The 16,838-nt window shown below is 41.8% G+C and overlaps 1 protein-coding gene across 10 annotated transcripts in view; it reads left to right on the forward strand.

The window, feature by feature from the left end:
- The window catches only part of ENOX1 (ecto-NOX disulfide-thiol exchanger 1), a 555,199-nt gene that overhangs the window by 164,660 nt on the left and 373,701 nt on the right, over positions 1-16,838 (forward strand). The window lies entirely within an intron of this gene.

Raw genomic sequence — 16,838 nt, forward strand, 5'->3', positions numbered from 1 at the left:
TGGGGCGATATGCTTTAAATATAATACTCTCATACTAGTAACTTACAAGAGTATGAGTGTAATCCATTGGGTTACATCTGTATTTTCACTTCTAACATTTTCTACTACTGCTTTAAAAAAAATTAATGTTTATTTATTTTTGAGAGAAAGAGAGTGGGGGGAGAGAGAGAGCAGGGAAGGGGCAGAAAGGGAGACACAGAATCTGAAGCAGGCTCCAGGCTCTGAGCTCTCAGCACTGAGCCCGATGCGGGACTTGAACTTTTGAACCACGAGATCATGACCTGAGCTGATGTCGGATGCTCAACCAACTGAGCCACCCAGACACCACTAACATTTTCTGCTACTGTTAACTGGTTTGCTCACTGTGTGATTTACTTCATTTGCCTTTCTGGCTGTAATACACACCACTTTACTCCAAATGAGCCTGCATGGGACATCAGTTGATTCTCTGTGTTTCACAGAAATCAACTTGGAGTAGTTGAAATGGGTTTTCTTCGTCTTGCCTTCCCATGGCCGCCCTTGGCCAACTCTCCCTATGAAACAAGTTACCAAGAATTCTTTAATAACAGAGCATTAACACTCATTGATGGCTCTTGACAGTGGTTGACTGGATAGGAATGACTTAAAAAGTGGCAGAATTGGCAAAAAAGAAAAGCAAGCGTCCCCTCCGAATGTGACATCAGAATCTTGGGGATCATTTAGGGAATCTGTTTACGAGGCCAGTGCGTGAGGCTGAGAAGCAAGATGACTCTGCTGGAATTCATGAAGAAGAACGAGGTACCCCCCAGGGGCAAGCCCAGGCCTCTGGCCAAAGCTCCCAACTGCTGAGAGGTTTACTTGTTTTGTGCACTGTACAAAGAAATTGGTGAAGTCACACTGTGTGGTTGCTGGCACTGCTGTGCAAAGTGACTTCACACAAGTAGCATTGCTAAGCATGCATTAGAAATAATGATTTGAGATTGAACTGGCTCTGTGGAAATAACCTGAATTACATGCTGCAACACTGTTTTGCCCAAGGGGCTAAAATCACTGACTTAAGATATTTAAAATGTCAGAAACGTATATTCTTAATAAGCTTGGAAAGTCTGCCATACTTCAGGGAGTCTCATAGGTCTTCATCATCATCTAAGTAGACCTTTGAGACCACATGGGTTGTGACTTGATTTCTTTCATTATGAATAAATCCAAAATGACTGATGCATTCCGACATCCGGACAGGGCTGAACCAGATGTGTGACCGAGTCATAGTTGCAAGTTCCTTGCTTCAAATCCTTCAGTGTACGTTTAGCATCGTGCATTTAAACACTTAGACTGAAGGATTACTCTTCTTAAGTATGGTAATTCTTGATGCCTCGCTGATGGATTGGTGGATGCACGTGCATGTCTGGGTGGACAGAGCTGGGTTAAGGAATGGCAGCTTCCCCGGGCACCACCGTATGCCAGTGGAGTATCCTTAGTATCAATGGCAAATATGGCACCTGCTAACTCAGGTTTCCACATGTAACACTTAGGCGATTGATAATACGACATTTATTCCAGCTCCCTCACAGGGGTGGGCACGAGATACCAATAAGAATTGTTGCCATTGTTGAACTATCCCTGATGAATATTTTCCTAACAATAACAAAAAATTCTTGGCACTGAGGAATTTCTCTATTGAATATTTTGCATAGTGTTATGGCAAGCCACACCACTACCCTGATTTAGAATCGCTTGAATTTGGCAGTTCATACTTGAAATTCTTAAACCGAGTAGTAGTTTATATAGGTCCGTTTACTGGAAATGAGTGGTTTCTTTTTTTAAATGTATTTATTTTATTGACATATGATTGACGTACAACATTACATGAGTTTCAGGAATACAACTTAGTGATTCGATATGTATATATATATTGGAAAACAATTATCATAATAAGTCTGGTTATCATCCATTACCATACACGTTACAAACTTTTTTTTCTTGTGGTGAAAACTTTTAAGAAATACTCTCTTAGCTACTTCCAAATATATATTACAGTATTATTAATTACAGTCACAATACTATACACTTATTTTGAATCTCTATTTCTGAGGATTTTGTTTGGTAAATCATAAAAGAAAACTGAACAGAAAAAAGGACCACAGAAAACTGGAAAATGTTTTGACAAAAAAAAAAGTGTGAAAGTAAACAAACAAAAGAACTTTGAAATCCATTTTTTAACTTTGTAACTGTATCTGTGTAAGTTATCACTTCCCGGGGGAGTATAAGTAACTAATTCTGTCCAGTAATGAGATACCAAATAGTTGTGAAATGAAAGAGGTTGAAGCATGTGAAAGTGATATGTTCATTCACGTACGTGAACTAATAACTCTGTTAACTCACCATAAATAGATACACACTTTTGTTAATACAAAATAACTTTCCTCCAGTTCCACTTAATAAATGTTTGGTAAAAACTTAAAAAATAACAGTTTGAATCGTTACTGAATCTTTAGCTTTTCTGGGGGCACTCACATGATTCAGTCTCTGTTAAATTGCTCACCACACACACACACACACACACACACACACACACACACACACACAGTTGATATACAGCACAAGAAAAGTACTCACATGCATGTGAGGTAGGTCCCAGTTTGAGAAAGCTAGAATCCATTTATCACCTGCAAATTTCACCAGAAAAAATTACATAAATGTCAAGAGCACATTGCCTTTATAATATCACATGGGAGAAATATCTGGACTCTGTCCTGATGGCCAGGGCAGATGGTTGATATCATGTGCTAAGAATGGGCACTATGCAGTTCTCAGCATTTGGAGCTCTGCCATGTAAATTTGAAGTGGGTCAAAGTGAAATGCTGGGATTTTCATATACTTATCAGAGGGTGTAAAATTTCAAAACTAGGGGCATCATAGAAAGTTAATTCCTGAGGAAACAATCCTATTAGTAAAGATATGTTTGAGCCAGAGACTCTAATTTTTCTGGCTCTACCCTGGATGAACAGGAGATAGGAAAAATCTTACAGAAATGAAGTCCCTAAGAGTATGATGGAGTAATGTTTTTCTGTGTTTGTAATGGTCATTTTTAGTATTTGTGTCAATGCACCTTGCATTAATCCATAATAACGCAATAGCTATCACTTTTTAATGCTATTATGTGTGTTAGCTTTAATGAGAGCCTGCAAAGAGATGAAAATAGAAGGATTCCATGATGTGGTTTATGTTATAAATAAGAGCTTTTTTTTTTCAGATGCAAGTATAGAGTTATACGGGTGGAAATAATCATGCTTTGTGATTGCTTTGCCTTTTAGATGTGAACCTTAGGCTCTCATGTCCTCTAGAGGTTTGTCATCATTAGATGAGAAGCAGCAGCATTGGAAGGGTGGTGATGCTGCTTCTAGAAAGTGAATTGCGCAGCCACACTAACATAACTAAAACCCAGTGTGTATTCATTATAATGGAAATGCAAACTATTTATAAAAATATAAATAACGCAGAAGTGACTCTTTTATTAAATTAGAACCACTGGGTGGAGGAAATTTATGAAAATAATAAGGCACTTTTAGGCTGTCAAACTGTTCAGCCACAAATGAGTTATTGCAAGCATAGCGAGTGTCTTACTCAAGGGTTAAAGAAAAAAAGAAAACTTTGTTCACAGATGTGCACAAATACACAGCGAGGGATGGCGACCACGTGCTTTGCTGAGCCCTAAGAGGAGCATTATCTGTACGTATCAACCTGATCGTATGAAAGACAAAGAGACTGGGCACCGTGAAAGATCAAAGACCGGCCCATGAATGGGAACGGGGTGCTTGCATCTCCTGAGTGCCCGCTCTGTGAGAGCACTCTGCTGGGCACGCAGTGCCCGTTGCAGGTTGAGAACAACCGAGAGTGTTGCATAGCCCAGCACCGGGCACAGACAAATTAGCAGGGGTGGTTGCAAACCTTGTGGAAATTCCAGGGATAAAGGGAGGTGGGGAACCGACAGTAGAGACAGAGAAGAGGCCCGACAAGAAGAAATAATGAGCCAGTTTTGAAGACTCTGCGGATGCTCGGTTGTAGGCCACCTGTGCCTCAGTGGCTGCTAAAGGCGGTTTTATACTTGCCCAAAGTACATTTGCTATAACAGCAGGACTTTAGTTCACACATAGATGGGAAAAACAGGAAAAGATAAGGAAGTCGATTGACATCAGGGGTATTTCTGTCTATGTGTCTGTTGTTCTGTCCATCCATCTACCTGTCCATCTAGCCATCTGTACATCTACCCAATTCAAGAAGGCAAGTTCTTGGTTAACTTCTGTGATCAGTAGCCCTTAGTTTCTATGCCTCATTGTTTTCTAACTACCACTGTGCCTGTCATGTGGCCTAGGACAATGGCTGATGTTCATAATGATGACCCTAAGTCACCAAAGAAATATTCTGTATGCCCTTTTAAAGAAGGTAGATACAAGTAAAATGTATTCTAGAAAGATTTCGATTCTTTTCATTAGACTGTGATTCCTGGAGGTAAGAAATAATCTCTTTTTCATCTTTCTATCCTTCGACACCTAGCACAATGTTTTTCACATAGAAGGTAAAATATTTGTGACACTGAATAGAATAGAAATAATTTAAGTTTTGTAGGAAAAAAAAATTGCATTATTTAAAATCCAGTATTCCTGTTATCAGGGTACTCAACCAGAAATGGTATATCATTCTAACCATACTCCTACCCATTCTCAACCCTCAAAATAAGATGATGTTTTCATGTACTGAATTAAGGACTCAGTTATAGAAGTGTCTTTGGTAATGAGAAGGATATGTTTCTATGAAGTTTTTCAGGCACATTGAACAGAGGAAGATATTGTAATGGTGGGGTCGCACGAAGGAGTTATTCTCTACCTTTCTGCATCAGACGTGCCAGTCAGAGGCTCTCCTAGTCTTGCCTTTGCTTACAGGGTTCTCAGCTCAGTGACTTAGAAGCTGCTGGCCTTAAACCCATGCAGTACCCTAACATGCCTAACATGCATCCTTGAAGAGACCAGATTATCCTTCATGAGAATCTACATCACATGGTAGAAAGAGCAGTAGGGTTTTTTGTTTGTTTGTTTGTTTGTTTGTTTGTTTGTTTGTTTGTTTATTATGGGGGGGGCAGAGAGAGAGAATGAGTGGGGGAGAGGCAGAGAGAGAGAGGGACAGAGGATTTGAAGCAAGCTCAGGACTGACAGGAGAGAGCCCAATGTGGGGCTCAAACTTGTGAACTGTGAGATTGTGACTGAGCTGAGTCAGACGCTGAACCAACCGAGCCCTGCAGGTGCCCCAAGAGCAGTAGGTTTTTGAGTCCGTGAACTAGGATGTCAGTGACCATTTGCTCTCGCTGGTGGCAAGCACAAAGTTGTGATCTTCCCTACAGAATTATTGGTCAGATCATATGAAAGAGTATGTTTGGTGGGTTTGAGAGATTTTAAAGCGCTATACACACATTAGTCCCCTCTGTGACCAGAGGATATATTAACTTATTACCAGCAATATTGGTAAGGAAGATCATAAAGAACATTTTACTAATAAGTTATATATAGTCACAGATTAGTTATTTAGAATATATTGATAACTCCAAGATAAGGAAAAAGAGGTGTTTTTTTTTTTTTTTATAAGAGGGGAACTTTGCACAGTTGGTCCAATACCTTGACTTTATTATCCTTGTTACAAACTGTCCCATAGTCACAACAGAAATCTGCCCGCCTCCCTGGCATTCAGGAAGCTCACCAACACTCGAGTATTTACACTTAAACGTAGCTAAGATCCTACTAACGCTTTTAAGTGGGTTAGCACAGTGTTCCCTTTCTAATAGCAGTGTTTTTACTTACCGCAGAGCTATCCTTGGTGTAAGAGAGAGAAAAGCATTTTTCTTCTATAGCTCCTTGTCAGCTTGGGGTTTCTATCCGAATTCCTATTGAACTACTCCTAGAACCCTAAACAAACAAAATAGTTTCACATTCTTTTTTTTAAATTTTTTTTTCAACGTTTATTTATTTTTGGGACAGAGAGAGACAGCATGAACGGGGGAGGGGCAGAGAGAGAGGGAGACACAGAATCGGAAACAGGCTCCAGGCTCTGAGCCATCAGCCCAGAGCCTGACGCGGGGCTCGAACTCACAGACTGCGAGATCGTGACCTGGCTGAAGTCGGACGCTTAACCGACTGTGCCACCCAGGCGCCCCAACAGTTTCACATTCTAAAATAGTGTGTTTTAAAGGGGCTCAAGCCTTTTCCTATAATTTTATACATGGCACACCATGTCACCTGCAGCTTAACAACTTGTTTGAACAAGTTACAATAAAAATGGAAAACAGCTGCATCATGCTTTTTTGCAATTTACCATTTGCCTTTTGTCCGTTGGAAGTCTTTCCAGAGATGAAGGTTCCCTGGCAATGCCTGTATCTTCTGCTCATGAACCGTGCGGGTGGAGTGGATGAAGCAGGCTCAGGGACACGGCCAGGCTTTTTTCACCCACAAATGTGTTTTTAGCAGTTCTGAAAATAGTGTTTTGGGGTTTTGGTGCTCTTTCAATCTGCTTGAGTATAGGAGATACAGTAAAATATTAATTCATTCAACAAATTTTTAGCTCCTGCAACGTGCCAAGCACTACGGGTCATGTGGAGAAAGCACTGAGCAAAATAGACAAAATCTCTGCTTCATGAAGTTTTTTTTTTGGGGGGGGGGCATATATTTTTAAGAAGAGAACGCTATGCTAGTCATTTGGCTCCCAGGGGGAAGGATGGCCTAATTATCAGTGTCTAATTTGAGACTATCTGGAGCTAGGAAGAGCTGGGAGAGGTAGCCAATATACAGAATAAATAAATAGACTATGTAACGTGCCAGATGTGATATGTACTTCATAGGATAATAAAGCAGGGAAGGGACAATAGGGAATGTTAGGGGAGGGCTGCGATCATAAATACGGTGATCAGATGGAGCCTTGCGGAGATCGGAGCACTTGGGTCGGGGCCAGAGGAAGTGAGGGAGCAAACGTGCAAATACCTAGGAAAGCGGGTTCCAGGCAGAGGGAAATGAGGTCATGAAGTGAGAAGGCAACCGGCCACGTTGGAAGGGGAAGCACTGAGGCCCATGCGTCCAGACAAGAGTGAGCAGGGCTAGTGAGGGGGCAGGAGATGAAGTGATCGGGACCCACCCTGAGTCAGGCCTGCGGCGCACCGTAAGGATTTGCTCTTTCTCTGACGCCACGTGAGACCCGAGTGGGTCTCGACTCGAAGGGTGATGCGGTGTGACTGCACAGTGTAGCACGACCCAGGCAGCTGCTGTCTCGAGAATAAATGGAATAAGGGCCAGACACTGGGAGATTCTTTAGGAGCTCGTGTAATAGCCCAGGTGAGGGATGGTTGTGGTTTAGACCAGGGTGGTTAGATGCGGCCACATCCTGGAGTTAACTGTGTGCTAGTAACAACATGATTTGCTAGCTGATGGGATGTATCGTGTGACGGGAAGAGGTGAGTCAACGAGGACTCCCAACGCTCCTGGTACAGAAGTCCGTCAGACCCGAGGTTTTGTGCTTTGTTTCGAGGTCAGACTCAGATTCTGTTTCTGCCTGTGTCCCTCCCTAGCTATTTGTTTTCCTTTGGGTAAGGCCAAGTCTTGCCCATGGATGACAAGCCCCCTGAAGGAAGGGATGTGATCTAAGCCTTCATACCATTATATTCCTAGTGCGAAACACAGAGCCTGCCACATAATACTCTGCAAATATTTGTTGGCTGAATGTTGTACCTTTCTCTATAGTCTGGTTTCCAAAACTGTGAAGTCTAAATAATAACACTAAGTTTAACAGATAGTTTTTTTAAGTTTATTTATCTTGAGAGAGAGAGAGAGAGAGAGAGTGTGCGTGTGAACATGTGAGAGCTAGCCAAGCAAGCGGGGAAAGGACAGGGAGAGAGGGAGGGAAAGAGGGAGAGAGAGAATTCCAAGCAAGCTTTGTGGTCAGCTTGGAGTCCACTGCAGGGCTTGAACTCACAAACCCACGAGGCCGAAAACAAGAGCCGGATGCTTAACTGACTGAGCCACCCAGGCGCCCCCAGTTTACAGGTAGTGTTGAAGAATAAGCGAAAAATGCTGTGTCCAAGGTGCATTATACAGTCAATGTACAGGAAGCATTAATACATGGAAGCTATAATTATTATTGTCCATATTCTATGCCATTTAAAATGCCAATAAAATTTTGAACATCCAGAAGGAAGTCTTCCTTCTTCATAGGAGAAAGAAGGGGGGTGGCAAATTTTCACCATTTTCATTAAGACTTTTTCGCTAGGAGCGATATCTTAATGCAGAAATAGAAGACTTCCCTGCATAAAAGCCATAAAATCCGAATTATTTTAACCGCATTGCGCAAATAGAAGGGATTTGTCTTATCCCTAGTATTAAAGTCGTGCAGAAGCAAGAGAAGCATCCCCTAGGAGCTTACCTTCTGCGCATAAATAGTACTTACCATGTTGACTGGTGTTTTACAACGGTGCCTACTCTAGGCGACTGCAGTCGTGTCAAAAGTAGATGAGCAGAGACTGAACAGTTTGAGAGACCATGCACTTCAGTTGTCATGGTAGCCAAGGGCTCCCAAATAGATCCTGTTCCCCTGCCCAGATGTTTAATGTTTGTGATAGCATGCCCTAAATGGTGACAGAGCCAGATGTGAATGTATAATGTCATTTATTTTTATTTATTTATTTTTGTCCTTAACAGTTTAGAAAATCTTTTTAAAGCTCAGAGGTTGAATTTAGCTGAGAGTATGCAAGTGAGGATTCAGTAGAACATCTGTGTTTCTGAAGTCTGTGTTTCCAAGTCGCATATACCCCAATTGCCTTTCCAGATGAACTGATTAATTGCACGCATTCTGAAAAAGAATTCATAGAGCCCATTAATAAGGGCGTATCTGGTGATTGCGACTACGGAGCTTAAAACTGTCAATAGGAATCTTTTATTTTCCTGTCTCACGGCTTGGGTATCCATTCAGGCTACGGTAAAGAAGAAAACAGACCCTAATTTGCAAGTAGCTCCCGAAGTTGATTGTTTTAAGAAAAGACCTTGGCTGGAGCGCCTGGGTGGCTCAGTTGGTTGAGTTTCCAACTTCAGCGTAAGTCATGATCTCGTGGTCTGTGGGTTCGAGCCCCGCATCGGGCTCTGTGCTGACAGCTCCGAGCCTGGAGCCTGCTTCGGATTCTGTGTCTCCCTCTTTCTCTGCCCCTCCCCTGCTCATGCTCTGTCTCTGTCTCTCTCTCAAATAAGTAAACATTATAAAAAATTTAAAAAAAAAGGAAAGATCTTTCTTTGCCTTGATGATAGCTCTTCAATAAGTGAAATTTTATATGCATATTTTATAAATATATTTGGTTTTCACTAGAGTTGTATTTTTATTTTAGACAAGAAAGCTAATGTTAGCCTATATTTTCCTATGAAAATACCTCTGATGAAGGTTAAAAGGTGTAGCCTGCCCTTGCCATTGACCCAATGACCCTATAAAGGAATGTTAACTGAGGGCCATAATACACGTTAAAAAGAGCAGTTCGCTCTTCTCGAGAAAGAAAAATTCTAACGTTCAATTAATCTGTGTGAAGAACAATGAACATAAAAGTCTAATACATGGAAGAAATAAAATATTTATTGCAGTTATATATATATTTTTTCTGGTGACCGGAGGGCAAAAGAAAAGGAGGGAGAGTAAGTTGTTGTTGTTGTTGCTGTTGTTGTTGTTGTTGTTGTTGTTGTTTCAGTAAGGGAATCAGAGTCAGATAATCAAGGAGAAACTGAAGAGGAGAAAACTGTAAATAATGTCCTACTGGGCACTACTCTGTAAGACTCCGTTCTTCTCAGACCTTTGCTCATTTGGGCCCCAGTGTTCCAAGTCACTCAATAGCAACATAAATCCTGTCCCCTAAGTCCCATTCTGACCTGGGAATGCTCCTCTCCCCTGTCTGCAGCACCACCTTTCTCCCAGCTGTGGGTCCAGCCCCAAGAGGGTGGGGTGTCTCAGAGGCATCTGAGGTCCACGTCCCCCACCTATCTGCTCTCCACCCACCTTCCTGATGGATCACCCGAGCTCTTCTTCCGTCCACAGCTCCTTTTGAGACAACTGCCTCAAAAGGAAGTGCCTCTGAGGTAAATCTTTTTTTACCTGCCTTTTGGATCTGCACGGAGTTCACCCTGATGATCTCCCTAAGCGAGAGTTGTCCTTTTAGGACAGTGCAGATTCACAGGAACTTTCTGCAATAGCAGAAACGTTCTGTGTTTGTGCTGCCCAGCGTGGTAGCTGAGAGCCTCTTGGGGCTACTTAGATTTAAATTAAATAAGACGAAATAAAAATAAACATTCAGTTCTTCAGTGACACTACCCATGTTTCGAGTGCTCCATAGCCACATGTGGCTAATGGCCACCACATTGGAGAATAGCTTTAGAGTTTTAGAGGCAATCCTGGGTCTGGTAGGAATGGGCCGATGTTGGTACCCCACCGTGCTCAGCCCCAGAGAACTCTGGTCTCAGAGGAAAGCCATGGTGCATGCAGACGTACAGCGGCTGCCCATCCCCGCAGCGGTTTCTGTTGAAGGGAAACGGGCACCTCCGTGAACACCACATGTGCGCCATTTCCCAATGAGTAGTGCTTTAATCTTCAGTATGAGATTTGGAGTCAGGTCTGAGTTTGAATGTTGGGTCTACTAATAGATAGGTGTGGGACCATGGGCAGTCATCTAAATCCTCCCAACACTTGTTTCTTCATCTGTAAAATGGACATACTAACCCCCTACTGCCCAAGGTCATGATGAAAATCCAGTGAGATAGGAAACGGAGGGCAGGACAGTGCCTGGCATATCCTAACCGCCTACTATATAAGCCAAAGATAAGATGCTGTGGGTCCTGTGTCAACCTCAGCCCCCTCTTCCTACAACTTAAACAAAACAAAACAAAACAAAAAAAACTAATTAGCCTTTTGAACGAAAGTACTAAATAAACAAAAGGAGGATTCAGGAATTGTTGCTACATTGCCTATCTTTTTCAAACACTTGATGAATAGTGTGTGTGTGTGTGTGTGTGTGTGTGTGTGTGTGTGTACGTACACAGCTTAATCTATATTCATACTGTTAACACCAGACAGGTGCAGTCTAGCTTCTTCTCACATGAGAAGTACATGACCTCTGTCTGTGGACCCAGGCCAGCTGCCGTTGTCACCACTGCCATTCCCACTCGCAGACAGTCAAGGAACTGTGCCACACTTCTGGATACTTCATTCCAGGTTGCAAAGAGAGGAGAGATGTCTGAAGGAACGGATTATGTAGTGCATCTTGGGAGAATTTCTTCTGCCCTCGTTCTCTGCAATGCCACACGCTTTCATCCACCCAAGCACAAATGGGGCATGGTGTGGATGGGGCTCTGTGATAGCGAATAGGTCACGTCAAGGCACAACCACTGGCCGACCTTGTAGAGGACAGGACGACTGGACACCAGTCCAAAAACCCAAGTGGATTCACCCAGCTGAAATGCGAGTTTCAGTGTGCTTTTCAACTCGCTCAGCTTCCTCTGTGCAAAATAGGTCATTGATTTGACAATAGGAGGAGGAAGAGTTAAGAAAACTAATATTTACTCAGCATCCTTGCTATGAATTGGGTTTTAAATAGTCCAAGACCTCCTCATGAGAGAAGGCTGATGAATTGTTTCAGTCGGGGTGGGCAGCAGAATTACAAATCCAAGTGGGTCCTCGTGGGTGAGGTGCCCCCCCGACTCGGATTCCTGCTGAGTGGGGAACACTCTCTGTAGCAGCTCCTCATTTCTCTTCACCTCCCAGGTGAACTTTGCAGGGCTTCTTGTTCTGTTTTATTTTAAGGCTTTCTTTACAGGCAGGGAACCAGGAGAGCAAAGATGGGGAATTTGCAGCTACCCCAGATATGGAAGGGGCCTCCTCCTGCAATCTCAGACTCCCACTCTCCCCACTCACCCAATCCCTGAAGAATTTTCAGACCCCATCAGGAGGTAAGGCTAAGGAATCATTTCTTCATTTTGGTCCCTCGCCCTGGATGTGTGTACTCCTGAGCATGTGTTTTGGGCAACACAGTAGAATCTCCTTGTTGCCAATGAAATAAGTCCACAAAAGCTACAGGAAGATAAATAAACTTCCTGGAAGTCGCTCTAGGACATAGTCTCTATCAGACCCTAGATTGTTACTCTCCTCTAAAATAACTATTAGCAAAAATTTTAGACTAGCAGTTCTTGGAATTAGGTGGCTTTTATTCTGTTAATGTATGAAACTCTAGCCAAATATTGTTACTGAATAACTATTATGATAGCTACTGATGTTTTTTGAAAACTTTGATGATACAGAACATTAAATAAAACTTCAGCAGTTTCTGAAATTGTTTTTGTATGATTACCTGGCAAAAAAAAATCATTACTAGCAACTTCTGAAGATCGATTTTCAGAATGCTAAATAACCGTTGGCTTCGTCAGATCCAAATCTGACTTTAGGAGAGTTTACGATAAACATTAGTGTTTCTAGGACCTGTGCACCTCTGTGCACCACAGAGGAGGCTAGCACTCTGGCAGATATCAATGCATAAGTTGACTTAGTTGAATCATGTAGGCTGTCTTTGGCAAAAGTCTTATTAATTTCTTCCTTTTTTTCCCCTTCCTTCCTTCCTTCCTTCCTTCCTTCCTTCCTTCCTTCCTTCCTTCCTTCCTCCCTTCCATAATATATTTCATTTAGATTGTATTTGCAGAAAAATCTATAACAATAAGTTTTGCATTCTGATAATCCAACCAAACTAATTTTGATTAATATAAATCACATACTAATTGATATTGATAACCTAGTAAATACAAAAGTTAATCAAACATAAATCAAATGACCTCGTCCTTAATGTTTTTTCCCCCTAGTATTTCTTTTTCCATTCTGTGTCTGTTTTTATTTTAAAAAGTACAACGATAGTTTTATTTTAAAGCATTTATGAATAAGACCACATAAATGTTCCCATAAATTGATCACACATTTTTTTTTTACCCATCCCCAATGCTCAAGATTTTAAATTACTGCATGTACTGAGTTATGTTTTAAAGACCGAGTGTTTCAGGAAAACATTGATTAGCTGACCTCCAGTAAAAAAAGTCTTGAATTCAGAAGTCACTATATTTATTATTATTTTTTGATGCTTATTTATTTATCTTTGAGAGAGAAAGAGAGAGCACAGCAGGGGAGGGGCTGAGCGAGAGGGAGACAGAGAATCCAAAGCAGGCTCCAGGCTCTGAGCTGTCAGCACAGAGCCTGATGCGGGGCTCAAACTTACTAACTGTGCCAGATCATGACCTGAGCCGAAGTCAGATGCTTAACCTACTGAGCCAGCCACCCAGGTGGCCCCCAGAAGTCACTATGTTTAAATGGTAATCAAATTACAAGAAGTTGGATTGGTACACTTTCTTGAAGTCCTCGCACATTTTATATCCAGTCGAAAAGATGTTCAAGTCACATTTTTTGCCACCAAGATAAATGACTACAAACTTACCGACCATACACCATAAAAAATGTATACGAGAGTGATGTGGTAATTAGGAGTAATTAGCCTTCTCGAAGCAGCTCCAAGAAGCTGTTTGAAGTGGTCTGAAGGCCAATCCTGTAGTCCCCTCCACTGGGAGCCAGGTGTAGGGGCGGCTGCTGAGGGAAGGTGCCTCTGGGCAGATGGGCAGGTGATGGTGAAGGCTTCAAAGCCTAAGCTGGTCTTTTGACTTCAAAGATTCCCTTGGAACAGTTACCTCAAACTTTTATTAGCACAGACCATGATTATCACATAATCCTTTGGCAAGATTCGTGGGTGGAACCTGTTAGATGTGCCTTTAAGGTTGAGAGGAGACACAGGTGGGAGGGAACGAGAGACACATCTCAGGACCCCGGGTTTGGTCAGAGTTTGCTCACTCCCTTCCCCAGTGCTCTTTTTAGAATTTTAATGAAATATTTCGTACATACAATCAAAAATACATAACATATATTTACATTATGAAAAAAGAATGAAACAGTATTTGTGTGTGTGCCACTCAGCTGAAGAAATGGAATATCAGCAAGGAATCGAACACCTCCTATGTCCCCTTCACCACTCTTCCTCTCGCCTCTCTCTCCCATCAGAACAGTCTTTTGTGATGACAACGTTCTGTCTTAGGGTTTTTGCTACACATGCATGCATCTGTACACAACAGATTATGTTACATAAGTTTATATTGAGTCATACTCTGTTTTGTTTTTCTTTAACTCATTATTTTTCTGAGATGTATCCACGTTGATTAGCGTAGCTACAATTCATTCATTTTCACTGCTGTGAAATAGTCTGTTGTATGACTATTCCAAAAGTTTTTGATCTTTTGATGGACTTCATTTGAGTTCCTCATAGTTGGATTTTCTTTCTTTGCTTCTTTTTTCCTTTTTTTTTTTGCTTTTACAATGATGCTGCTAAGACCTTTGACCTTTCTCAAGTCAGATTCATATGTGTAAGTGTTCCTCTGGGAAATAGACTTAATCGATTGAAATGATTAGTCAGTGGCTATGTGCATCTTCAAATGTAATGCCAAATTGTCCTCTAAAGTGGTTGTACAAATTTAAATTCCCAGTAGTTGTCAGTGCTCTGCATTCTTGTCAGCATCTGGAAACTACAGGTTTTCTAATCCCTTCCACCTCGCCAATCTTGCGTATTAACTGGTATCTCATGGTTTGCATTTATATTTCTCTAGTTACTATTTGAGCATCTGTTCTTACGTTTAATGGTAATTTGTGTTTCTTCCTCTTTGAAATGTCTGCTTGAATTTGTGTTTCTTCCTCCTCGACTGTCTGTTTCCGACATTTGCCTGTTTCTCTGTTGGGTTATTTATCTTTTGATCAAGAGGCATTCTCTTTATATCCCAAACTAACGATCTTTGTGGGTTTTACCTTCACCAAGTTTGTGTGTTAACCCTTCACTTTCTTTATGGTACCTTTGGATAAAGAAACTTTTGATTATGATGTATTTCTTGTCATTTTCTATCGTCCATGTCTCATAACCTCACTTCCACATGTTCCGTGTTCTTTGCCACATTGCACTACAATCTGGCTTGGTCCCTCAAGTCTGTCTTCTGGGTTTTTCCTTCTGGTTGTGTTCTCATTTGTGGCGTCAAGTATCCCTGAGTTTTTAATGTAAAAAATTTTCATTTTAATCTCCAAAAACCGTCTATTTTTACGTTTGATGGAATGTCTTTTGATAGTATTTTTTTTTTTTTTTTTTTTTTGCTCCTGAGAAATGTTTTCTTTTTTATGTCTTTAGACATTTGGAACATAACTCTTTTTTTTTTTTTTTTTAATTTTTTTTTCAACGTTTATTTATTTTTGGGACAGAGAGAGACAGAGCATGAACGGGGGAGGGGCAGAGAGAGAGAGGGAGACACAGAATCGGAAACAGGCTCCAGGCTCTGAGCCATCAGCCCAGAGCCCGACGCGGGGCTCGAACTCACGGACCGTGAGATCGTGACCTGGCTGAAGTCGGACGCTTAACCGACTGCGCCACCCAGGCGCCCCTGGAACATAACTCTTTTACGTTCCATGTGAGATAATGCTAACATTTGAGGCCATTGAGGTTTTAAACCTCTGATTTAACGGTGCTTCTGACTGGTGCCTGTGCTGGCTTGGGTCCTTATCTTCATTTTGTAATAGTTGATTATGGGCTCATATTTGGCGGACCTTAATCTGTGGGAACGATGAGGAATGATATTAAGTGCTCTGGAATGAATTATGTGCCCCCCATTCACGTGTTTAAGTTCTAACTCCCAGTGTGACTGTACCTGGAGATAGGATCTTTAGGAGGTAGTTAAGTCTCCTTGGTATTAAAGGTAGGACCCTAACCAGATAGGACTGTAGCCTTATAAAAAGGAAGGAGAGATCTCTGTCTCTCTCCTCACCATGTGATGACACAATGAAATGGCCGCTGTCTGCAAGCCAGGAAGAGACTCCTCACCAGAACCTGACCATCCTGACATCCTGATCTCAGATTTCCAGATTCTAGACCTGTGAGAACATGAATTTTCGTTGTTTAAGCCACCCAGTCTGGGGTACTTGTGTTATGGCAGCCTGAGATGACTAAAGCATTGATGATGCTGGTTTTTCTCCAGAACAGACTTGCCTGTTCTTCAGCTGGGCATCAGAGAGTGCTTTAGGACAGCTTTTATTTAGTTATTTGGCCTGCGGTTTTCCCGACAGCCGAAGTAGTCTAAATTTGAACACCACACCCATGTGAGAGCTAGTCTCTTGGTATAGATTTTAAGGGAAGACTATTATTTATTATATCCATGATTACATTTTTTACCCCGGGAACAGGCAGGACAGGTAGACTTTCTATCTGTTTCCTCTGAGACAGGCTGTTAGCTTCCAGTGCTCACACACACTGAGAGCGAGGTTTCTTCAAGTACAAGTCGAATTTAGGAGTCTCTGGGTTAATAGCCCTCTTTTTCTCCCATTAATATATAAACTTTGGGTGCCTGGTTTAGTCAGTTGTCCTCAGGGAAGCTTTGGCTTCAGGGTTTTCTTACCATTATGATTTTAGTTTGTGGGTCCCAGTTTTTGTTAGCTTCCCTTGTTTTCTAGAGAACTCTGCCATGTGTTTATATGTAAGCTAGTTATAATTTATCCAACATGTAGGTGTTTTTGACAGGGTAGCTTTCCTGAATATTTAGTCCAACAACGTTAGAAATACAAGTGTGACACAGTGCTTTTTGCCTCTAAAATACCACTTTCGGGGCGCCTGGGTGGCGCAGTCGGTTAAGCGTCCGACTTCAGCCAGGTCACTATCTCGCGGTCCGTGAGTTCGAGCCCCGCGTCAGGCT

The sequence above is a fragment of the Herpailurus yagouaroundi genome, unplaced genomic scaffold, assembly GCF_014898765.1.
Source record: "Herpailurus yagouaroundi ecotype Mexico unplaced genomic scaffold, PumYag 197, whole genome shotgun sequence".
Taxonomy (NCBI): domain Eukaryota; kingdom Metazoa; phylum Chordata; class Mammalia; order Carnivora; family Felidae; genus Herpailurus; species Herpailurus yagouaroundi.